Raw genomic sequence first — 25,411 nt, 5'->3', positions numbered from 1 at the left:
TCAGGTCTGCTTTCTCCGTGGCTGAATCCCAAGCCATGGGCATCAGTCAAACAGATCATATCTTGCAATGTTTGTGATCCCCTGCTTCAGCCGTTCCCCCTCATAATGGCAGCCACAGAGGTGACTCTCTGCAAATAAGGCCTTGCAGCCACTGGACATTCATCATGTATCTCCAGAGCACCATTAGACTATCCTAATGGGCACTCCCATCTTCATTATGATATTAATTCCCTAAATTTCCAAAGTGATTTCATTTGTAAAAATGACAATGGCCGGCTGCTCCGGAGACAAACTGTTTTCATCACACTCCTGCTTGCTTACAGAGGTCTTCCTTGCTTCAGTCTTGGGGAGGGGGAGAGATGACGAGGGCGGAGGAGAGAAATGTGATAGCATCAGATCTCTTGTGGTATTCACAACTGCCTAAGAGCTACGCCACTTGTCAACACGGCACACCCGCCTGAAGATTTCCTTATAGCCGCAACCAGTGAATGGACGACAGTATGGCCGGGGGGTGGGGGGGAGAAGGCAGAAAGAAAATGGAAAGTCTGTATTATTGTAGAAGTGAAGGAGGAAAATCAAGGGCAGGCTATGTCAGATCCAAAGCTGGGGTTCATATGAATTCAGTTTGCACAACTTTTTTTTAGGGCTAGAGGCCTTGTGCCCCCATTTTATGTGACATACCAAGAGCCACACTCAAAAAAGAAGCAGGGGGAGCCAGCCAGGGCAAAAAATAAATTTGATTTAAATTAAATTAAGCAAAATAAGCGTGATTACTTCCCATTTATGTAATAGTTTCCCTCAATGTCACATTAAAAATTGCAATTCAGGGGCAATTATTGGAGGAGCTCTGAAGACGACGCTGAAGGGTTTCTGGGATCTTGAATCTTTCCTGGCCACCTCTGAAAAGAAACATCTTCTGTGTCCCTGATGAGAAGATCTACACTTTGGCTTGTACAAAGCCAGCAAATATGCAAAGCTATTCAATATAAATATTAAAAGCCAGTATGGTCTAGTGGTGAAAGCACCAGGCTAGAAAGCAGGAGACTGGGGGTTCTAGTCTGCCTTAGGCATGAAAGCTGGCTGGGTGACTTTGGGCCAGTCCCTCTCTCTCAGCCCAACTCACCTCACCTCACAGGGGGGTTGTTCTGGGGAAAACAGGAGGAGGAAGGAGTATTAGGTATGTTTGCCACTGAGAGAGAGAGAGAGAGAGAGAGAGAAAATAATAATAAAGGTGGGATAAAAAAATCTGACAAAAAAAGCTTCTGCTAGGGAGTACACTAGTTCCATGTCTGCCAACTTCCTTCAATCTTGAAAGCATCAAGCATTCAGAGCTTTGTGTGTGTGTGTGTGTGTGTGTGTGTGTGTTTAAATTGCCACACTGCTTTACTTGGAGTCATATCCAGGGATGGCTTGGGTGGTGAGGCTGGACTGGGCCTTCTTTGTTTCAACTCTGACCCTAACCTGAATGCATATTAATTGCTGATCCCAAAGCCCTATGAATGTTCAGTATCAAGCAAAAGCAATGTTACTGGCCCAAGACCCATGTCTTTCTGTCTGTCTATCTTGACTTGAATTCTGCTCTACTCTGCAGCCGTATGTTGAGTGGACAACCTGTGGCCTGGGCACTAAATGTGATTTCCCAGCTCTGTCTTTGGCTCCAGAACGCTGCTAGGCTGCCCCACCAAAAAGTGCCAGCCACCTTTGGGCAGCACAATTTTTTTTACCTAAAATAAAATAAAACAAAGGATAAGCACACAAATTCTGCAAACCCGTGGGAAAAAATGGGCAAAACTTTCCAGTTTGCTCACTCTGGTGGGATCGCATTACAGTCTATGGCCCTGCAGCCTTTGGAGGCCAAAAATATTTTTAAAAGAAAATAAAAATTCAGCCCCTCCAGCTGGAAGGGGGGGAAAAGGCCACTTCTACCAAAAACAAAAGTGCCTTTTTAATTTGCTTTTTCACCCAAACGTGATGGGAAATCATGTGCCCACATCTTAGCTGCTGAAGCTGAAGGCACAACTTCTGGCCCCTGCATGCATATTCATTTCTGCTTTAGAGAAAATAACAAAGGTCTTGGGCAACCCTAAGGACTAAGCTTTTATCCTTCCTTTTTTAAAAATGGAAAATATTTTTCACTGTTCACAAGCTTGGCTCTAGATTTAGGGGGGGGGGAAATCATGAGCTGATCAGACTCCTGTGCTTGGACAATATGGAACGCATAGGTTGAAATAGGGTACATTCTGATCAGAAGTGAATATACCTACTTTTCCCTACACTTCTACAGCGATGAATGCAGAAGATCCTTCTCAGCAGTGCTAAAACCCATATATAGTAGAATTCTATCCATGAAGCCTCCCTCTGGAGTGCAGTGTAATTCTAGCAGACTAACAACAGAAACTGGAGCTTCCCTATCTTGTCCCATGCCTGTTAACCACTTTAAAAAAAAAAGCCCCAAAAGATGTTACAACTTCATCCTAATGAATCTCTCCACTGTGGCGATTCTCCTTCCTGATGCATTAGTGCCAGCCAGCTACCCTTTCTTAAGCACTTCCAATGTTCCACATTAATCAAACAGAGAACTGGAGTCACTGATGCTGTCTGCATAAACTGCCTGCGCTATTAATGCAGGAGGAAAATTAGCCTACCTCTGATTATTTTGGGGCTATAGTTAATTTTTGTCATCTCTGTACTTAAGAGAGTCTGGAGACACGACCCTTCTGGACAACTCTGCTGTACCAGGGTGGACTGAAGGCTCTAAATGGCCAACATTCCTCTTACAGAAATGAAACCTATAACCATCAAGCTAAACGTTCTTGTTGGGTGGCATTACCAGTTGGACTACAGTGAGATAAGAATAAGTAGTTGGAACATCTTCCTTATGAAAGCACTCCAGTGGGATCATATGATCTGATGCTAGATTACAAATCACAGGAGATATTCTATCTATCTATCTATCTATCTATCTATCTATCTATCTATCTATCTATCTATATCTGATTTATCTCACACAGGTGACTCTGGGCAGCTTACAAAGATTGGAATACAGAAAGCCCACACATATAACCCTAGCACCCAAGGATAAACAATAACCCCACTCACACACCCCCAAAAACAACACATCAATAACCACTGAGTTCATCTATCCTCATCTCTCTTTCTTTTTCACTTCTGAAGTCATGTTGTTACATTGATAGATCAAGGTTAGTGACTTCCTTCTAATCCCTTCAGATGGCTGAGAATTTTCAGCTTAAAGGGACCCCAGGAAAGGCCACCGTCATGTTGAAAGCAAATGCTGTATTTCTGGTCTTCTAGGCCAGGCTAGACAAGGTTGAGAGCCTTTCAGATATGCCTGTTCTGGGAAGGAAATGCCTCATAAAGAAATGGTTGCTATGGGAGTTATCGGCAAAAGCCCAACTGGGGAGACTGTGCCCTGCCATTCCTTCTAGGTCAGTGTTTCTCAACCTTGGCAACTTTAAGATGTGTGGACTTCAACTCCCAGAATTCCTCAGCCAGCATGGCTAGCTGGGGAATTCTGGGAACTGAAGTCCACACATCTTAAAGTTGCCAAGGTTGAGAAACACTGTTCTAGGCCCTTGGAGTACTCTGGAATACCCAGCTGACTTTTGGGTCACATTTCCAAAGCTCTGGGCTGCAGCTCTGGGCTATAGCTTTATACACACTCATGAACACTGTATAGTGCTTAGGATTCAAAGTAAAAAAAATGCTTCATGAGGCACAGGAATGCTCTCGGAGCACCCATCTGCCACTTCTTAAAACAGCTACCTTCTATCCCAGATCGCATGGATGACCTCTGCAGCTGTAACACAATTCCAGGGAAAGATGTGCTGAAGGTCAGTGGGGTAGAGTGAGGCTGAGAGGCTACTAAAAGAAATACAGGTAGTCTTTGTTTAGCGACCACAATTGGGACCAGCAACTCAGTCCTTAAGCGAAGCAGTCACTAAGTGAAAACACGCCTGTGCTTACAGTCTTACTTCAGCTTTCCTACATTTTACAAACCCGTGAAGGTCATAAATGCCAGAATTGGTTCCAAAGTTACTTTTTCATCACCGTTGTAACTGTGAATGGTTGCAAAACAAAGCAGTCACTAAATGAGGACTACCTGTATTCACACATACATTGGTGTTCATGGGTTTTCTACTGTCTGCAGCAAATATAGACTTTTTTTAAAAAGGGGAGGTTGGTGTGGGGGAGAAGGAATCTATCATGAAAATTAAACTCTTTCACAATTCCAATATAAACATTCCTGAAAACTGGGAAATGCTTTGATCGGCATGTTGATCCAAAGCTTCTTTTTTTTTATGATCAGTAGAACCACTTCTTTGATATATAATGAAGGCAATTAAGATGTACCTTAAGTTTACACTGTATGGCATCTAGGTGGATACGCCTCAACCCTCTCTAGCTATTAAAAATAATTTCATAAAACATCCATTCAGTTGAGTAATCTGGGAAGATAAAGGTAGATTTGTTTAAGTATAGGAGAAGATATTTAGATATTAATTAAGGCTGATCTTCCTTTCTAGGGCATTGGGGGGAACCCTACAAATCTATAATTCAGGTAAGCAAAAGCCTCTCATTAATACTGACTACTATGATTTCATCTGCATGTACTACTAAGTTTACTTTTACATTTACTTCCGGTAATCTTGGCTTCTTGTTCTGTGATGAACCAGGGATTCTAGTTTATCATAGCCTTGCCAAGCAGGTGGCTTCCAGATAAGATAGACAAAAAAGCCCAGAATTCCCTCCCAGACATGCTGGCTAGGAATTAGGAATGTTGCAATTAAACACATCTGAGATGTACCAGCTTGGGGAAGACTAGTTGATAACAAATAATGGTTAGTTTAACAAGCCTGCTTCAGAAATTGTGTTCTAAAACTTGTCAAAGTTCTCAGTCAACACAAGTTGAAATTCCAAGAAACTGGAAGGAAATGTACTATCCAAATCCTTCTCCTAATCACGTGGCCAGGTGGAAGGAGAAAAAGGGAGGTAGGATCCACTGCAGCCACCTATATTTTTGCAGCCACTTCCACCAAAAGACATGCTGCCAAGTCCCTCCAGTGCCTCCAGGCCAACACTACCAACACTATCAGCTCTGTCACTGCCACAGTGCTGCTAGCCACCAAACAGCTGATCACTGCACCAGCTATTCCTTTGTGGCCCATGATTATTTTTAATGTGGCAATGTGGTCCTTTCCCCTCTATGGGTTGTGCTGGCCTGGTCATTGGCATGGTATGCCAAGGCAAGACTTGTGAACATAGTTTACTGTTGAAGAAGACTTAATGGAGATCATCTGAGAAGGAGATTTACTATTAAGCAAAATGAAAGGGTGACAACGTAGAAGGTATCCTACTGCATTCAGTGATGCTTAGTCCCTCTGCACATGCACACAGATGGCAGCTTGAATCAGTTAATAGGAAGAATTGTTATGAGAAGGGATGTTCAGATACATATCTTCCACCTTGGCAAATAAATGCACATACATTAATTAAATAAGAAACTGTGATGGAATGGTTTGATGAAGGCTGCGCTCGGGGAGATAAGCATTTCCTTAGCCCCCAACAGGAGCTTAGGAAGGTTAAGAAGATGAGACTGGCACCACCCTAAGGAATTCACGGTGTTTTGGCTTGCTGGCTTGGGAAGTTTAGATTCAGTCTGGAGAGATTTCTGTCTTTGAGGTGCAACAGAACTGTATCTGTACTGTCTCATGGAGTTCTTTGGGCTGAACCTGACAGAAACAAGCCAATAGAAGACTCATTTCCTCTGATCATAATTACTTAATCTGAACAAAGAACAAAAAAAAATGAAATGTTGATTTCAAAATTCAACCCAGAAAATATGTTTACTTTCGTAGTGGCAAAACTAAGTCAGTATAAGAAAAAGCTGGAAGTTTTCAACCCCTTCTCCCAGTAGCCAATTGGGACTCAAAGCTGAGTTTGACCTCTTGCCTTGGTGGGTGGCTTGGTAGTTACTGCTGTCATCATCTTTCTTCCAGGGAAATGTTTTCACCTGCCAGCCTCCTTCCAAATCCAAGTGTGTGAGAAAGATAGGGTTCCAACAGCTTGTGCACTTTACAGGTAAGTAAAAGGGAAAAAATGATAAAAGGGAAATACATTCTATAGCACCATAATCCTCTAACGCTGAGGTGTGCAACCAGCCCTTCCTCCCTGTCCTCTTGTTCAGGGAGAGAGATCTATCTCACAAGAGATAAAGAAAATAAACTTTCATTTTAAAAAAGAAAAGAGAAGAGAGAATGTAAACATTAATGTATAATGTTAAGTAGTCACATATATAATATTCAATGGCAAAGGAAATAAAATAGCACTGTTCAAAAGGTGGACAACATCTGAAAAGAATGTCCAATAAAAAATACACAGGACAATATAAAACTCTGAGCAGATCACATAATGATGGATCTGCTATTATATATGTTGAAGTATAGAAGTGCTAATTTCAATAAAATGCACAAGGACAGATATTGTATAGAGATAATAATAATCAGAGACAATAAATTACACTTAAACACACATGCAGTTAAAAGAAAAAGTAATTTTATTCAATATTTTTACCTAAACCTATCACCAAGTCCTTATGATGACCTATTGCCTGAAAATAAGTCCCATGGCTTGTTTTCAGGGACTTCTTCCCAGCATTTTTTTTTTCCTTTTTATTAAAGATTGAACAGATTCCTTTCTTCTTCCCTATCTTAATGCACAACTTCTTGCCCATTTTCTCCCTGACTTCCCCAGCAGTCTTTTCCAAGAGACCCCACCCCCCAAAACCACCCCTCTCTGGCAGAAAATCAGGGGACTGGGTAATCTGACTTTGTATATGACTAGGGCGCATAACTATCCCTTGTGCAATTGCCTGAGTTCTGCTGGCTGGTAAGGGAACCCCATTCACAGCAGTTTCCTCCCCTTCAAAATGGCTTCTGATAATTTTTTTCTGGCCAAGCCATCCTTATTACTCATAATCGGTATCACTGACAGTATTATACTCCTGTGTAATCATTCTTGTACTCCTCTTTGGAAATCCAGGGTTGAAAAGCAGACTACAAATATGGTAAATTCAAATAAATAGATAAACCTGTCTAAAAATAAAGAACAAAAGGCTTGAAAGAGTTTTAGTAGATGTGATGCAAAAGAAGGCAAAGTGTCTCATGCTTTGGTGAATATTTTCCAGTGGAAGAAAAACTGGGAGCAAATGAATGAAAAGAGGCTAGATCTTCCCAAGAACCCTGAGAGGTTACCATTCTCATGCCTAACCATTGGTGATTTGCATCTCTTTCTGGTGGTTGCCTGAAGGCTATTTTAATTCCTTATCACCCTTTTCCTTTTTGTTACCATGTGTACGTCCAGCCATTCTAGCCAGGGTGACGCTTCCAGAGTTGGCTACAGGGCAGCATCAGAAAACCAGTCTGAACGAATGAGGAGAAACATCACCTTCCTTGTGGTGGGTGCCAGGGAAACAGATATTCTACAAACATTTTCATTTCATTCCTATTCACAAAAGACAGAGTGACACATTTCAAAAGGGTGAAAATGTATAGGAAATTTGTCTTCTGGCTTGACTCAGTCAGCAGTAATAGGATCTGTGAGCAATTTGTAGGTGCATGACAAGGTTTCTCATCTGCAGACGCTTGCAGTTCCAGTTTAAAGCCCTCACAATGCAGAAATTGGGATCCGATGTCGATTGGTATGTTTAGACACAACTCTGTAAGCTAACTAGTACTTTGCTGCTGGCCAGTTTTGACTCAGATCTTGGTTCATGCTTAAACATATTTGCCTGCCCCACCTTCAAAAACAAAGAAACACCACCTCTTCCTCCCCCAGAAACCTCCACCCCAAATGCTTTTATGGTTTTCCCTTTTGTCTTCATGCTTGCTATGGTGACATTCCTCCATACTCCTTCCCTCTACACAAGTGTTTCTCAGCCTTGGCAACTTTAAGATGCATGGACTTCAACTCCCAGAATTCCCCAGCCAGCATGGCTGGCTGGGGAATTCTGGGAGTTGAAGTCCATGCATCTTAAAGTTGCCAAGGTTGAGAAACACTGCTCTGCACTCTACACAACTGCTGATGCCTGCATGTCAGGATGGCTGCATTTGGGGCCCTCTGAAACCAGCACACCCCGTTACCTAAGGGGCAGGCAAGCTGGATTCTCCATCAGTGAAACCAGAGACCAACCCTCCTACTGTCAGGAAGCCCAACTAAGCTATTTGGGGAATGAATTTCCTGTCATCATTACCACAGTTCTGCTAATACCAATAACTAAATAAATAGGCTCAAAGCACATGTACAAGGCACTAGGTGCCACAGCATATGATCAGTGGAGGGGTTAGAATGGGGTGGGGTGGGGTGTCCTTCCAGTCCCTTGCCAAATCTGAATCCTTGTCAGGGAATAAATTCCATAAGAGATGCATAGGCGGATTAAGATTCAATGTTGAACTTGTGGTAAGTGTTGGGGCTTGCTGGATTTTAAACTTAAAGATTTCTGCTTAGATTTCAATGCAGCTATCAATTTACAGAATGGCTTCAGGCAAAGGACATCTCTTGAGTTTAATTTCCCATCCCTATAAAAGTGGTATTATTTGCCAGAAGTAAAATGAACAGATTCCTATACCAAGGAATGAGTAAAATATTTCATATTTCTCTGGATGGCTGTAAAATTTTAAACTGGTGGAACAAGCCAGAAAAGATGGTTACACAAGTATCTGTCCAATGCTAGTTAGGGAAGAACTATAGTTGGGTGGTTTGAGTCAGTGGATATTCATGCACTGTGCATTAGTTCTGCTGAAGAAATAGCTCTGAAATAAGGTCAAGTATAAATATACTTGCAAACAGGAAAGGAAATACAGGTAATCCTCAAGTTATAGCCATTTGTTCAGCAACTGTTCAAAGTTACAACGGTGCTGAATGAAGGGGACTAACAGCCTATCCTTGGAGTTCTGGCCATCACAGCATCCTCAGTCTGTGCCCAGCTCATGATTATGACATGACAGCGAGCCACGATCTCATGATAACAATTTCTCACTTTCCCTGCTGACTTTCCACAAGCAAAGTTAATGTGGAAGTCAGCAGGAAGTCAGAAGCTGTAGTCATGTGAGGTCCTCACTTAACAACCCACATGGTCCTTGCTTAATTATGGCAACCTGGACTGCTGGAACTGCCATCATTAAGTGATGTGGTCATGTGACATCACACTTTACAACCACGTCACTTAGCACTGGCAATTCTGGTCCCAGTTGCCATCATAAGTCAAGGATTACCACATCCATAATGCAAGGAATGTTGCATAACAGTACGGTCCCAACACACTCTTATCACTAGTTATACAGGTAGTCCTCATTTATAGTTATTCAAGTAGACCACAATTGGGAGTGGCAACTCACTTGTTAAGTGAAGCGGTTGCTAAGTGAAACATTATGATTTTATGATCTTACTTCAGCTTTCCTTTGCTTTACAGACCTGCAACAGTCGTAAATGCAAGGACTGATTGCAAAGTTATTTTTTCATCAATTGTCAACAGTTGCTAAATGAGGCAGTCACTAACAGAGGACTACCTGTACCAGCCCTGTATTGATAACACTGAACTCTCTGTACAGGTAGTCTTCGACTTACAATGGCAATTGGGACCAGAATTTCCCAATTTATGATTTGAAGACAGTTTGTTCCCGTGTGCAGTCCTAAATTAAATCAGGTCAGAAAGGGATTGTTTCTTTTAATGTATAGCCTGACTTTCAGCTTTCTTGTCTTCTCTGGCACCTTCCGTTTTAGTATCCAAGTATCCAGGGCGCTCTTGATGCTGGGGCGATCATTTGGGGGAATGCTAGTATCCTCCTCTGCTGATCTATTCATTTCTCACCACACCAGGCCAAGAGAACTGAACCTGTCCAGATGATGCTGGACTTCAACTCCCACCAGTCTGAGCCACCAGAATCAATAGCAGCTGTAGCCCAATAATATCTGGATGCCACAGGTTCCACATCTCTGAGAAAAGCGTGTCAGAGGTAATATTCATCGTCCAACTTAGCGGCCAAGGTAGAGGACTCTTTCCACTCCTCATGATGTTCTCTGTAGCTTCTTGGAATTCAGAAATAGGTCTGGAAAGCCAAGTAAATGTTCTGCTGTTTCAGGAAAATATGTGGGTTTCCTGGGCCCATCTTGATTCATGACTAGGGCAGATTTATTCATTCATCCTTTGTTTAAACCAAGCCTTGGCTAAAATAATGCCCTCAGACCAGTTTCTTTTTTGTTGTTGCTGGAGACTGGAGAAAATATATAAACAAGTACAAGAGAGAACATGAGAAAAGAACAAAAGAATACAGATGAACGAACCAGGGATTTTAAAATGTCACAGAGGTTGTAGCTTTCTAAAATATCATTAATTAGCTGTAATAGTTAAGTACAAGGGTTGAATGAAAAGTAATGCCTCCACCTACATAACTTTAGTTTAAATAGGGATATTTTAGTAAATGAAACAGCACAATAATTTGAAATGAGCTCTTTTGTTACCTATAGTTACTTCTTCACACAATCACTACCATTCACTGTACATTCCTATCAACTGTGGGCAAAATTCTTAAAGCCATCGTGAAAGAACTCCACACTTTGTCTTTCCAGTCAGGCATCTGTTTGACTCTTCATTTGACTCAAACAGATGCCTACAAAAATATTCCTTCAATTTTGAGAAAAGGTGGAAGTTGCATGACACCGAGTCTGGACTGTATGGCAGATGGGGTAAGACCCAACTTCACAATTGCCTCTTGGGTGCCTCTTGCAATGTAACCCCTGGTGTTGTTATATTGCGCAACATCCCTTCTTATGCTTCTGAACTCTACTTAGGTTTTGAGTATTGTGGTGTAGTGCCCTGAACTGATAGCGGTGCCAGGTTCAAAGCAATCCATATGAATAGCATCATATGTATCCCAAAAAACCTGCAATTATGAGTTTTCCTGCCAACACCTGGGTTTTGATTTCTTTTTCCCCTGCAGGTGAAACTTTGTAATAATATTCCATAGCTTTGTTTCTGGGTCATAATGATGAACCTATGTTTCATCAGCTGTCATGATGTCGTGAAGAAATTCCTTACCTTCATTCTCATTGTGTGACAAATGGCAAATTTCCACTCCTGAAGCTTTCATTTTGACTATCAGCAGGCAAGAAACCCACATGGCACAAACCTTCTGATACTGAAGGACATTAATAATGTAACCTACACATTTCTGTGAAATACCAAGCTTAACAGCAATTTCCCTTTGAGTGATCTGCCAATTGTCCTTAATCAATTCATCAACTTTTTTCATGTGAAACTCATCCATTACTGTGACAGGTCATCCACTTTGTTCTTGATTAAACAAACCAGCTCTTACCAGTTCATCGTCTCTACATTTTTTGGCATAGCAGTTCACAGTGCTCATGTCAACCCAGTCATCACCATAAACAATCTGCATTTGGTGGTGAATTTCAATTGGAAAGACACCTTCAGTGGTCAAAAATTCAATCACTGCTTGCTTATAGCACATTGATGAGTACTCATTGCAGGATTCCATTTCACAAACAATAGCAACACAACCTTTTCTTCCTGCCAACTGAAGTGAAAATACAGATGCTAAAGAACATGTCAGAGATTCTAGTGTGGGGGTACTGCCATTTTTGGTAACTTATAACACTGAAGGCATTACTTTTCATTCCACCCTCATATTTTTTATATATTATAACACATCAAGGGAGTAAGGATCACTATTAAACTTAAACCAAAAATAAGTATCAAAAACCATGGTCACCACAATATAAAGCAACACATGGAACTGTACACTGTCATAAGCTCAGTCCATATTACTAAAAATCTATTCTGATTTAGGTATCTCAAAAAGTTGTAATATAGATTCTATGCATAGATAAACCCCAGTTTTGGATGCAGTATCAATTCATGTTTTAGATTGTTGTCTAAGAATGGTTTCCAGTTTGAGCTGAAATCTGTGTCAGATTTGCCTTTAAGGTAAAAATTTATTCTAAACTTCAAAGCATATTCCCACATTGGTTAGCCATTCTTCCATTGAAGGGCTCAAGCAAACATTTTTTCCAGTAACATACAGTGTCCTTCTATCAGTTATCATATATAGAACTAATTCACTATCCTTTGAGAGGCTGTATGGTTTAGTGAAGTTTAACAGTAATACTGTAGGTTGAAATGGGAGTTTCAATAGCTGTAAAAACCTTACAGCCGTTTATTGCATCAAATAATCCACTTTCTTCTTAACATCTCATTTAAATAGGTGTTATTTCTGAGAGAGATCAAGCTGGGAGATAGCAACAATGGACTTGCCTGAATCAAAGTTCTGGAAACACTATCTTCTGTTTTCAAACCTTGACATATGCTCATGCTGTTTTTTAATGCTTTTGTTGATCTGACTTGTCCTCTACTTGCTTTAAAATTCCCAAGGTGTGTGTGTGTGTGTTTGCCTGTGCTGGTATGTTCAATTATCATTCCAGAGAAGAATGATACATTGCTATCTTTAGTGTACTCTGATTTTCTTTTCTTTCTTTCTTTCTTTTTTTAAAAAAACTTCACTCTCGGTAAAGATTGAAAACAGAGACATTTGAAAGTCTAGAGAAATGGTTAGAAAACAAATTTGCTGCATCCTGAGACCTTGGTCACATAGGCAAAGAAATTGCATTTCCCAGTCTATGGCTTCCACTCAGAAAACTCCCTCATAACGAGAGCTGAAAAATAAATTGATGGAGCTAGTCCATGGGAAATGCTGAGAGTAAGAACAAGGAGGTGAGGCTCAGGGGGAAGCCAGTCTCTGGATTTAAGGGAAGGGCATTATGGCATGGCCTGATGCAACAGATGACTTCTGGGAGCTCCAGAGAGAAGGATCCATGCTGCAGAGCCCTTTCTGTCACCACACCCATACCCACTCTATCCATCTTGCTTAGGTTCATGCCAGGTAACAAAATAGTGTGAAGTTTTTGCGTGTCAAGAACTCTTCTTGAGACAAGCCAGAACACCCTGTTAACCAATCCTAACGTTTAGCTTTTACGCCCCTGTGTTTTTCTTCCTCCTTTGCTCCTCATATTTTGTTTACACCCTAGTGCTTAATTCCTTTATCTTTATGGACTTTGGGAGAATTATGAGAACAAATTAGATAACAGCACTCAATTGGAGGTTGAAATGATTGTCTGATTATCTCTTTTGTCTAATATTTCTTTACCGCCTCCCCCACCCCCGTCCCCAACACATACCCCAAATGCAGACATGGTTCTTGTGGGAGGTTTCTCATACTGTTCAGCTGATAATTGCAGCTTTCACTTGGTATTCTGAATGTGACAAGCTGCTATCATCTGTTATCGCAACAATCAGTCATTTTGGATTTTTGCCTTGTATCACCTTCAGAGAGCCAAGCTGGGAGGTGATAAACTTCCCACCAGGTTGGCTATCGGGCAAAATGGAATGGTTAACACTTAAAAGGTATGTGAGAAGTTTTTCTCTAGATCAGGTTGCAGGTCTCATATTTCACATACTGTAGGTGAATTGGTAGCAGAAGGAAATGAATTTCCAGGAAATCTATTTTGGTTTGTGCGGTAAGCTTTTGTTCTTACCAAATTTGGGAAGAGTCCTTATTCTGGACACTGAAAACATGAAATAAAAGGCACTTGGATAATGGTTTTCTCAGCTACCTGTCATGGCTAGCAAGCTACATTCTGAGGTCAGTGGCATCACCAGGGCTCAGAAAGGCCAGATGGCAGTTGTGATGTCATGATCAAAACTTTGCCCTTTTCTACAGACTTTGATGCATGTACAAAAGGGGTGGGACTTCAACATCCTGCCTGTTTTGACCCTCTACCCTGCAGACGCCAGGATCTAAGTACTGGGAGGGCATGATGGTCAGATCTGAAAAACTTTGGAAAGATTCAAGCATCTTTTTTCATTGGAACTCCAGAATTCCACAGCCAGAGTGGTCACTGCTAAGAATTCTGGGAGCTGATGTCTGAAAGATGCCCCGACTGGGGAAGACTGGCTTAACCACTACATCTCAGTATGGGTTTCCTATTACCCACATTCTCTTTGTCTGGCAAAACTCTTCAGTCGTCACATCGGCCCAGGACCGAACAGATCTGTAGGACATATGAACTGGAATCAGCCTTAACGAAAATGGCCCATGCTCTTGTTTTTAGGGTTTCACCAGCCAAGAAGTGTATCCAGGTTTTCCTGGTCTAAATTCTCATGCTGATATCGGGGCATATTTTCCACTTGTCAAAAAGTGCACTTTATAAAACTAGGACCAGAGTAACTTTCTGATGTAGCAGAGAAGCAATCAGCATTAATAACCCCCTGTGCGTGTGTGTGTGTGTGTGTGTGTGTGTGTGTGTGTGTCATAGATGGTATGTACAACAATTGTCAGGCTTTGGGTTTGTATGTCAGAGCCAGCTGAAATGGACTGTTAAGGGGAGGGGGAAGTCGCCCTGCAGCCTTTTTCGTTTGCTAACAGATTGGAAGCCAGAACTTACATTACTGGCCTTGAAGGCATGCAGTTGACTGGAAAAGCTCACTGACTGATGGGTGCTCTTGCAGGAGCCAAAATGAGGAAACCGCAAGAGCTCTGTGGTGTGTTTTCACACAGTTAAACGTCCAGTGCAAAGACATGGGGTTACCTTTCAACAAAACCTGCCCATCAGCGTGTCTCACAGTAATCTGAATGCAGACTTCCCTCTCCCTTCTCTCCTTTTCCTTTCCTGAAGTCTATTATTTATACGATTAAAAACCCCTGAGGTTTAAAATGGCAGGTTTATTGTCAAGTACAATGTGCTTCTCGCTCGGCACAGACAAAAGCCTTTGAGCTGACTTAGGTTTGTATGGAGTCCTTCCTGGGTGCCCTTGGTACAAGCACGTGTCCTGGGGAAGCAGCCATTTCCTCCAGGGGCGTTGGACAGGCTCCCCGGAGGGCTCTCAGCCAGCATCACAGCTGACAGCCACTCAGACACGTGTTCCTCTTTATCCAGGCTGGCTGGCAAATCTTCCTCCAGATGCCGGGGAAGATGATGGGAGACAGGCTTGGCAGTAAATCGCCCTTCCCGTTCCCTTTTGTTTGTATTTCTCCATGCATTGCCTAAGCAGGGGGTGAATTTTAAAAAGGAATTTGATCCAAGGAGGCTTCCTTGTCAGGTTCGTGGGCGAATGGCACTGCCTGCATTTGTCACCAACTAACTTTCAGCATCATTTCCAGCAGCACTGCTTAGAAACCCCGTGAAGTCAGGCTCAGCTCCTGGTGACTACACTGACATTGTCCCAAGTGGTTTTCTCAGCAACAATGCAGAAGTCGTTTTTCAACTTTCTAATCTTGCCTGAAGACTTCCTGGTGGTTTCCCATCCAAGTATGGAGCAGATCTGACTCACTGAAAGTTTTTTCAAAATCTGCTCCAGTTTGCCAGGTACTGCAGCCTGCTGTAGACTACGCACAATCCCCAATTCATTTATTACCTTAAAGCTTTGTGCACAGAAAGATTGGTATTCTCTATCCTGATGGCACAACTATTCTTGCTAGAGCCTCCATTGTTGAAGGGTATGTGAACACAAGCCCTTCCATATGTTCAAGGTATAGAGAAAGCTTTGCAGGGCTTTGCAAACATCCACCCATTACTAGACCAAGGAATTTGTTCAGCATTCCAGTTTTGTTCTATACATTTTCTTAGAACAGAACTCAGCTCTCCATGATCCAATACAGGGAGAAAAAAATACCAGCAAATTACATTTTATCATACCTTTATGTGCGGTGATCATTATTTCTAACTAGGTTGCATCCTGGTTGTTATGTATTCATTTTGTAAGAATCTATAGATAATACATGATAAATCTGAGTTGTTGCTACCGTTATATTCAAGAACCAGCTTAAATCATGGTTATTGTTTATATTGGGTTATCTCTGGCCTGTAGATGGAATGAACGCATCAGGCCTACCCAGGTGTGTCCAACAGAGAGGAAGGTTAAAAAAAAAAAAATCAAGATGGTGGTTACAATCCACCACACATATAAAAGGAGTGGGGCTTCAGTCACATGATTATGGCCAACATTTTGACTTTTTTGTCCCCTTCCCTGCAGACACCCCTGACTTCCACATCTAATCTATGGAAGTAGCTTTCCGATTCTTGAATCTTTTCTGCACTGAGGAAAGGCTGCAGAAGGAGGGACTTTGGTCCATAAAGGAGAGCACCAAGGAAGAAAGGAGTTTCCAAGGAGCCCAAAACCCACCCCCAGATGTTTTCCAGCCTATCAAGGAATGGAGTAGTGACCATCAGCCCCTTGGAATGTACACTGTTCCTGACTCCTGGTTTATACTAAAGATTGTTAGCTCTCTGGCCATGGCTGACTTTCCAAACTCTAAGCAGCAGAGGTTTCCTGATTTGTGAGAAGCTGGATACAATTCTCATGATTCCTAAACAATTTCTTTGCATGATTTTGACCTGGGATACTCCCACCTAACCCAGTGGACTTACTTCTCAGTACACAAGCATCAGATTTGCACAGGCAGTAATTTTTCATGGCTTGTTGATTGTCAATGTTTTTGTGTAAAAAACAGATAAATAAAGGGCATGAGTAACAGAAGCCATGATAATGTAATCACACAAAGTACGTAACTGCATCAGAAATCAGGAAGAGCCCGAAAAGGCTCAGGTTATATAATTCATGTCATTTGTGCAATACCATCACACACTTGACATCACTTGCCCCACCCATGATAAAGAGATTTCTTTTAAATAATGTGTGTCACTTCTTACTGTTGAATTCTTTCCCAAATCATTGGATAACTGGTTAACAACTGTTCCTCAGCTGGGAAAATAAATGTGATTTAATTTGCCCAGCTTTGTTTCATTTTGTCATGTGTCTGCATGTTTAGTATGACGCTGTCATCCAGCTAAGAGTTACAACTTGTGTGCGTGTCATGGGCTTCTGATTTTTGGCTACCACAGACTAACAGGGCTTTCCTCCTACAGTGTCTACATCTTGTATCCACATGAAGGGGATTTGACAAGAGGGAGTTAAAAAGAAACTTCCCTTCTCTCCCTCCCTTTCTTCTTATCTCTCTCCCTCTCTCTTTCTCTCTATCTATCTGTCTTTGCATAATGGTACATTGCAATTCCCTCTCTCCTAATATTATATTTACTTACCCATTTGGGAAACAGCAAAAAGAAATTTGCTTCTGAAGCTTGCAGAGCCACAAAGGAGCTTGTATTCCAATGCAGGCAATTTGATTCCGCTAAATGAGACATCTTGCTACCAATATATTATCTCTGTCTTTGGCATGTTCGATCATCATTCTCTCCTTAATGGAAGTTGATAATGGAGAGAAGGATAAACAGATACTCAAGTTTTCTTGTAAGACAGAGCTGTTATCAAACAGTAGTTATCAAAGCTTTTCTCATGTGTTAAGATTAGCTTTCCTTCTCTGCCTTTTCACAATGTCTGCAGAGAGAATTAAAAATTAAAATGAATCCCATTGAACACTGTTCTTTTTTTTTTTTGTGAACAGTACTGGAAGGGGGCAGGATCGGTGGCTGAGAGTTCAGAGATTGGGTCCCTGGCCAGAAACTAAGAGTAGCCAAAACAAAAACAAAAAACTCAAATGTCAAGTGGCTGGTGTGGGTCTTCCGGGCTGTGTGGCCGTTTTTCTTGAAGTTTTGTTTCCTAACGTTTCGCCAGCACCTGTGACCGGCATCTTCAGAGTGCAGGAGCACAGACAGGAGCAGTTCTCTCTGTGCCCAGGGTGATGTGACCCTTTTTGTGGGTATTTATAGAGATCTGAGGGGGGGGGAAGGGGGGGTTGGGTGTGTGTGTGGGGGGTTGAGTTACTGAGTGGCTGCTTGTTTTGGTGTCAAAATCTGTGTGTATCTTCCTGGGGATTAGGCAGGGGTTTTTCTTCTATTGAATCTACATCAAATGTCAAGATTTGAGGAAATGAAATATTTCAGTTAACACAAATTATGAAATCGTTACATTGATTGAGTGGCAGAGGATATACCTTATGCTAAACAAGAAGAGAAGTCACTCTCAACATCATGGGTGCACAACCCGAGGCCACTGGACATCTTGCAGGTCCCAGGGCCCCTACCAGATTGTCAAGGTCAATATGACAGAAAGGGAAAAATGCTATTTCCTAGAGGAGTAAACATGTGAATGGGTTTCAAAACAATGTAATTGACATTTTTATTCTTATGCCCTTTAAAATCTTTTGAAGGCCTCTCCTTAAAATGATTCGTAGGCATCAGTTCATTTAATGTTAATTACATTGAAATGTACATCTAGTTTCAATTTTTGTCCTGGCTTTGACTACTTTTGCTAAAGTGATGCCTGGAATGCCATTTGCAGACTATGGTGGCCTTGGCCCAAGATGAATATTGGAAGCTGCCTTTTAGCAAGGCTGGCTATTGCCCAACTGTCTTGTACTGTCCAATCTAACTGGCAGTAGCTCACAAAGATCTCAGATTTATATTCTCCTATCAAATGTTACTGAACCCCTTTCAAATTAGCGATGCGGGGGCTGTACTAGGGACCATCTGCTTGAAAAGTAGCTGTCCTACACAGAGCCTATAGTCCAACCTGCAGGCACAATCCACTGGATGTGTGCTAGATAATAGAAGTATAGGTATCAACCCATCTCTCTGCACCCTTGCCCAAGGTTTGGTCCTGGGTGGCAGCATGAACTAAGGGCATCTTCACTTGGTATCTAGCAAGGACACTGCTCCAGGATTAGATAGATAGAAAGCTGCAAGAACTGTGAGCTAGAGAAAGCTATCAGAATGACCTTTACTGGAGCCATGAAATCATCTCCTAGCTCACCACTGGCACCATGTGCCAGTCGGTTCCCTTTCTCACATGTCCTACACTACTAAGTAGTGGCCGACCACGCATGAAGGGGGTCATTCCCTGTCATGTCTGCTGAAGTGGCCACGCAGTATTGCTGTTTCTTAGGAGAGGTTTGAGATCTGCAGGTTGCCCTTTGTTTTCAGCAGTTGCTTCCTCAATGCTACAGCGGAACCTTTGTAGGTAGAGAGCTGCTGGTTAACCCTCCAGCACCTTCACTTAAAAGCTGGCCAGGTAATGAGTAAGAAGGAAGACCAAGGCTAAACCAAGATGACCCAATCCATCCTGAGTCAAAGGCTGCATTTTTTTTTTTTTTAGTTTCATACTGGCAGCTCCAAAAGTAAGTGGCCCTCAAACCTAAGCTGGATTTAATTTGCATAGAAATCAAATTAACCCATGCTAAGAATATAGTAGATGGGATTACATGCCAGTATTTAATTGGCATTAAATGCCAATTTATCCCTCATGCCACATATTCAAAATTATAAGGTGATGAACAGTTTTGGAGAGGCTCTGGAAGCCATACAAAATATCTTTGTGGTCTCAGGTGGCACCTCCCATTACCCACTACAATTGGTCTGACAGCCCAGGGCACTTTCCTATGTCTCCCACTATCTATGGAGGAATCCCTTCCAACATGTTGTATGTCATTTCATGTTTTTGGGAAGAACCTCTCAACCAAGTTTCAGAATGTTTCTTTGAATCCCTAAGCATTTGATTGAAATGGTTCAAGCCAATTGTTACTAACCATTCAAAACTCCAGAAAAATTCAGAAGTCAGGAGATAAAGTTAGAACCCTTAAATAAAGATGTATAATTTATTTTGTATTCCACAAAAACCCATTTCTCCTTATTTTTTTGAGCAACATTCATTAAATGAAAATCTCAGAAGGGAGACGATGCTTTCAATGTGTTATCAATGAAGCACCTGTGTTTCTGTGTCTATTGCTACTTGGGCAGAGGCCTGTCAGTCAGTGAGGTGCTCCCATATTAATTATTTTTTTATTATACTAATTGGGAAAAGAACCCAAGTTGGAATTTATATCATGATGTCTTTTGTGATTGACAGTTGTCGATGCTCAAGCAGAGCTGAGTCTGTTTACACACCCAGAATGAAAGTAAAGATGGCACTTAAAAATTATTTTCTGCCTATCATTATGAAAGAGAGAAAGGGGAAAAGGCAATTAACCTCTCCTTAGAGGAAATATTTTTCTGTAGAAATATTTGGGGCCTTTGAAGTTCACATGTTAGATGTTCACATGTGTGCTTATCACACTACATATCCCCTGGTGCTTAGATCTGAAGTCAGTCATGTTTTTGCCACACTTAGACCAGTCTGCAGCATCGCTAGGTGTCAGCTAACACTTTCTTCCCTAAGCTTCACTGCCATCCTTTGAGGAAGTCCGTCTTCAAGCAGAGTTTCGTGCAAGCTGAGAGCAAGGATTTTTTTTCAGGGTGCCATTTCCTACCTTGGAGAAGAAAATCCATGTCATTTTATCTTTTGCATTGCTGTTTCTTACCAGCATATAGCCTTGCTTTGGGTTACTCAGTTTCTCTTCTGCCACTCTTCCTTTGAAAAACATATAATAAGGAAAACATGAGAATGTGTTCTCCTTTGAACTTCATTAGAGTGAAAATGAAGCAGGAAAATTTTCTTGTTTTTTTTCCCATACTATGCTGCTCAATACAATTTTCTTGAACATTTACATACCATATGTCTATACAGGTCTGGGTAGACAACCATATGCATACTGACTCACAAAGATCATATATCTATGGAATGAAAGCGAAACTAGCTGCATAATGCAGGATGAAGAGACATAGCTGTGGAAACTGGCCACATAAATAGTCATGAAATGAAAAGTTTCAGATTTGTATTGAAGTTAAAAAAAAAAAAAACCTACTTAGAGAAAGGCCAGCAGGCCAGACTAAATAATCCTCGACTTAACGTCCAATTCTGAATCACATATTAGCTGCGGAGATTTTAATGTAAATATGCCATTACACTGTCATTACAGTGATCAGGCTGCATGGCTCACAGGTCACATCTCAGCCACTGTTAATTTTGCAGGCAAAAGCTTTTTTTCTCTTGAAATGTTAATAACTTTCTATTAGTTAATGTAGCGTGACTAAAATTCAGATTAGATATAATTCATTTTAATATCTGTGACTGGCTATCCCGATCATTTAGCAATGGTTTCCAGCTGAATACAAGATGCTAAATTGGACTCATTTGCATAGCCCCGTTAAAGCAATGCCATTCTCTAAATGTAGGCATCTTCAAATTAATTTAAAATATTTTTTCCCCTGGTTTTGCTACCAGGAGACAATCTTTTGCTAGCAACTAATTGAAGTTACCAGGAATATAACACACATCTTTTCTCTTTCTTCTTCTTTGGGAATTAAAAGAAGAAGGAGGAGGAGGATTATAGTTCATATCATTTACTGGTGGGATAAAACTAATGGACTTAACCAGGGAGATTTGGACTTAGATTTGTGCTCGGCTATGATGCAGACAAGGTGAACGTATTTCAGTGGCCGTCTTGTAACCTAATATTTCCATGGTCTCAGGACCAGGGAACAGGGCCTCTCAGTGTTTCCCAAACAACTGGCAAGGGAGTGACACATTATGTGAACAGCTACAAAAGGACTTTGCATCAACATCTGAGCTGGAGCAGCCTACATATGGTGGAGCAGATCCAAGACTGGTGTTCCTCATCTCAGCATTCCTTCTTCTTTGTTTCAGAAAAAGTTTATTATCTGTGATGGAATGGAATTATGAAGGCCAGGCTCAGGGATATAAACTTTTTCCTAGCTCGCCAGAGGAGCATGGGAGATACAAGAGGATGAGACTGGCACCTCCCTGAGGAATTCATAGTGTTGTGGCTGGCTGACTTTGGGAGCTGGGGTTTCAGTCTGGGAAGATTCTTGCTAGAGGTTGTAGCTAATAAACAGAGCTGAACTGAAATTGCATTGTCTCTTGGAGTTCCTTGGGCTAGGCTTGACATCAATCTTCCCAGACTCAAACTCCAGCTCCCAAGCCATCCAGCCACAACAGTGTGAATTCCTCAGGGAGGTGCCAGTCTCATCCTCTTGTATCTCCCACGCTCCTCTGGCGAGCTAAGAAAATGTTTATATCCCTGAGCCTGGCCCTCATAATTCCATTCCATCACATTATCTGAGGCTGAGCCCCTTTCATCCTCTTGGGTAGTTGAATCCTACCATGGTACTTCCTTCAATATCTTTGCTGATATAAAGAATTTTGGCCATTTTGAGATATGCACTGGTTTCCTGGATTAGGAGAGAACTGTTGTTTTTAAAAATATTGTTCTGATATGTATAAAATTCATGGCCAGACCAGCACATTAAAATTAAAAGAATAACAATAAATATGCTATGAATAAGTTAGGAAACCTCACTAATTTGCATAAGGGGTGTGTATCTTCCATCATCTTGAGAGCCACACATACCATTGTGCGGGCTGCCAAGTGTCACTCTCCAAAAAATAGGGAGAAGTTCCAAAGATGGCTGAACATTTTATGTTTTCTTTCATATCTTATATATTTAATTGATAAAACGTTCATGTGTCATCTATATATTGCCATATATTATCATTTCATCTATCTATCTATCTATCTATCTATCTATCTATCTATCTATCTATCTATCTAATCTCTATCATCAATCCATCATCTATCTATCTATTTCCATGCATACACAGATGTAAAGCAGAGTCTATCCTTATCTAACTCATATTTTCTATACTGGTCTGGTTCTGCAGACTTTATTAATGGATACTTTTTGGTGATTCTTTAAAAATTGTTTTAAGGTAGCTCAAACTACTAGAAAGTAATGTTAAAAATGGTTTAAAATGTGAAAAAGGTTTAAACAATACAGTGTTTGTATGTGGGTGTGTATAAACTGAGATATAAGCGTCACTGAGTTTAATGGGACCTACACTAAGATAAATATGCATAATACCATAGGCTGGCTTAGTTAATACTCCTTAATAATAAAAGAAGACACTGACATCTAAGTAAAAAAAAAAATCAGATTCTTCTATATTTTTTTCTATAAATTTTCAAATTATTCAGAGCTGTAAACTGTAATTTTGCAAAACATACTACCAAATAATTAGCTCCCAATAAAGGTTACATGTGAATTTTAAAACCGAAGTATTTAATTTACTTATTTAATTTACATAAATTAAACAGTAAGATCAATGATCATTTATTCAGAACAGGGAGTGCTGGACTGCAACTAATCTTGGAAACTGTTTTAATTTTTAATAAACAAAAGTGGTTAAAAGTCATGCATACAATATTATTCATCTAGAATTTAGAAGCAATTTTTATCCCAATTATTTGCTTGGATATTGATATCCTGCCCTTCATAAAAGTTCCATGCTATGAAAACATTACTAAAATCAGTAGTAGAGACAACCACAAATTCAGTTCCATACATGATAGGAGCCATTAAAGACTCATAAATGCCCAGGGAAACAAGTCAGTCTGAGCCACGTACCAAGGCATGCCCTATCGGACACCAGAATGAGAAAATGCTTTCTCATGACATCTCGACCCCTCTTGAATCTCAGATCACAAGCAGGTTGCCACAAAGACAGCTATTGTTTCTGTTCCTGTGCATGGAAATATAAGAAGATATATCTAGTCCAAGGGGACACGGTGGCGCAGCGGCTTAATGACGCTGAAAGTTGCCGGCCAGAAATGGTCGACACTTCAGCGGTTCAAGCCCAGCTCCGTGCAGCAGAGTGAGCTCCTGTTTCCTCCTCAGCTCCTGTCAACCCAGCAGCTCGAAAACTTACGTGAGTAGGTAAATGGGGACTCTCACCCCAGTGGGAGGAAAAATGCTGGTGGCGCTTGCATGGGAGACAGGGACCAGTTGCCAGTAACGCGGAAGCCACGCTTGCCCGAAAAAGGCACAAAGCAACAGAAACCCCACCTCCTGTGCTCGCCAGCTGGGCTCTTCTCTAGGAAGGAGGCACTGGCAAACCCCTTCCAAAACACCTTGCCTTGAAAACTGCAGGGACTCATCCAGGCAGTCGCTGCAGAATCGGTAACAACTGAGTGCAGATAATTAATTAAATAAATAAATAAATAAATAAATAAATAAATAAATAAATAAAATCTAGTCCAGAGCATCCATCTTTTAAAAAAAGAATTATTAACAGCAACAAAATTTGCATAGTTATTCTGAAGTGAGACCCACTCTTTTCACTTGCCTTTCTCCCAAGGAGGGATACTGAAGTGGCAGGCAAAGTAGTGTCGATCCATACGTTTAATTTAAAAAGATGCTCTAAGATGAGGTTTACTCCGAGAAATATTTGACCAAAGGTAACAAACATCCAAAGTTTGATATAGATAAATTTCCAATGGCTTATTTAGGACATAACACAAAGTCAAAATGCAACATTATCTATATAAGGCTATTTCCCTTCCCATGATTTGCAGATTGAATAGGAAATTGGAAATGTGTAGTACCATTTTAAACTAAGTATAGTCGGTTGACCTATCCAGGTTAATTATAAGTAGAGTTTATTCAAACCACCCTAGAATCATAAACATTTGTGGGGAATTGGCATATGAATGTGCCATAGTCAACACTATGCAGAGTGTTTCCCATGTGGAACATAATGGATAGGATTACACTAAGCTATGGTCTGTCTTAATCATGATTTGTTGAATAAGTCACAATGGGCAGGCTCCCTCATAATGTAAGCCATAAACAGTGCTTTATAACCTACCCAATCTACTAAGCCAAACCCAAACAAACCACATTATGACTTAATGCAATGTGTGAACCTTATCATCAACAAACCATGTTCCCTGGAAATGAAAGCAAATGCTTGTGGTCTCAGTCTGCCTGCATCAGCAGAAGAAAAAGAAGGATGCTCATGACCTGAAATTTCTTTCAGATAGCACTTAACTATGGTTTCATATTATATCTGATTATAGCCAGTGAATACTTATGAATGTAGTAGCAGGCAAGGTTTTTAGGCAATGTGTATCCTGACAGATTAATGTTATTACATTTATACCAGATATCAGGCCTGTGGAAGAAATATACACAGTGGCAGATCTGAGCCTGAAACCTGACTTTCCTTTAGGAGATTTGGTTCAGACTCATCATTTCGAGAAACAAACTAGATATGACATTATTAATGTCTTTGTCCTTGTTTGACTTTGTCTTTTTGGGCTGGGGAGGCAGCGAGAATTCAAACTGGATTACAATTGTTATTTGGAAGGAAAATGGATTCCATCTTTGCTCCCATTATAGTCTGAATCCACCCTCAACCCCTGCACATCTCCTATTTGTTCAAAAACACACCAGTGACAGCTTTCTCAGTTTGGCTACAAGGAACAAAAAGTAAACATGTGAAAACTGTAGTCTGGAAGCAGTCAGCGTGCAGTCATCCAAATGTTGTTGATTTATAAGCCCAGACAATGGTGAAGGATGCTGGGAAGTGTAATCCACCAATATCTTAGTCAGCCAAAGTGCTTTTCGCCAA

Source organism: Python bivittatus, unplaced genomic scaffold (assembly GCF_059951505.1).
Source record: "Python bivittatus isolate LINGU-HERP-01145 unplaced genomic scaffold, Pbiv_v1 ctg000480_np1212, whole genome shotgun sequence".
Taxonomy (NCBI): Eukaryota; Metazoa; Chordata; class Lepidosauria; order Squamata; family Pythonidae; genus Python; species Python bivittatus.
Note: the sequence above shows the minus strand (reverse complement) of the source record.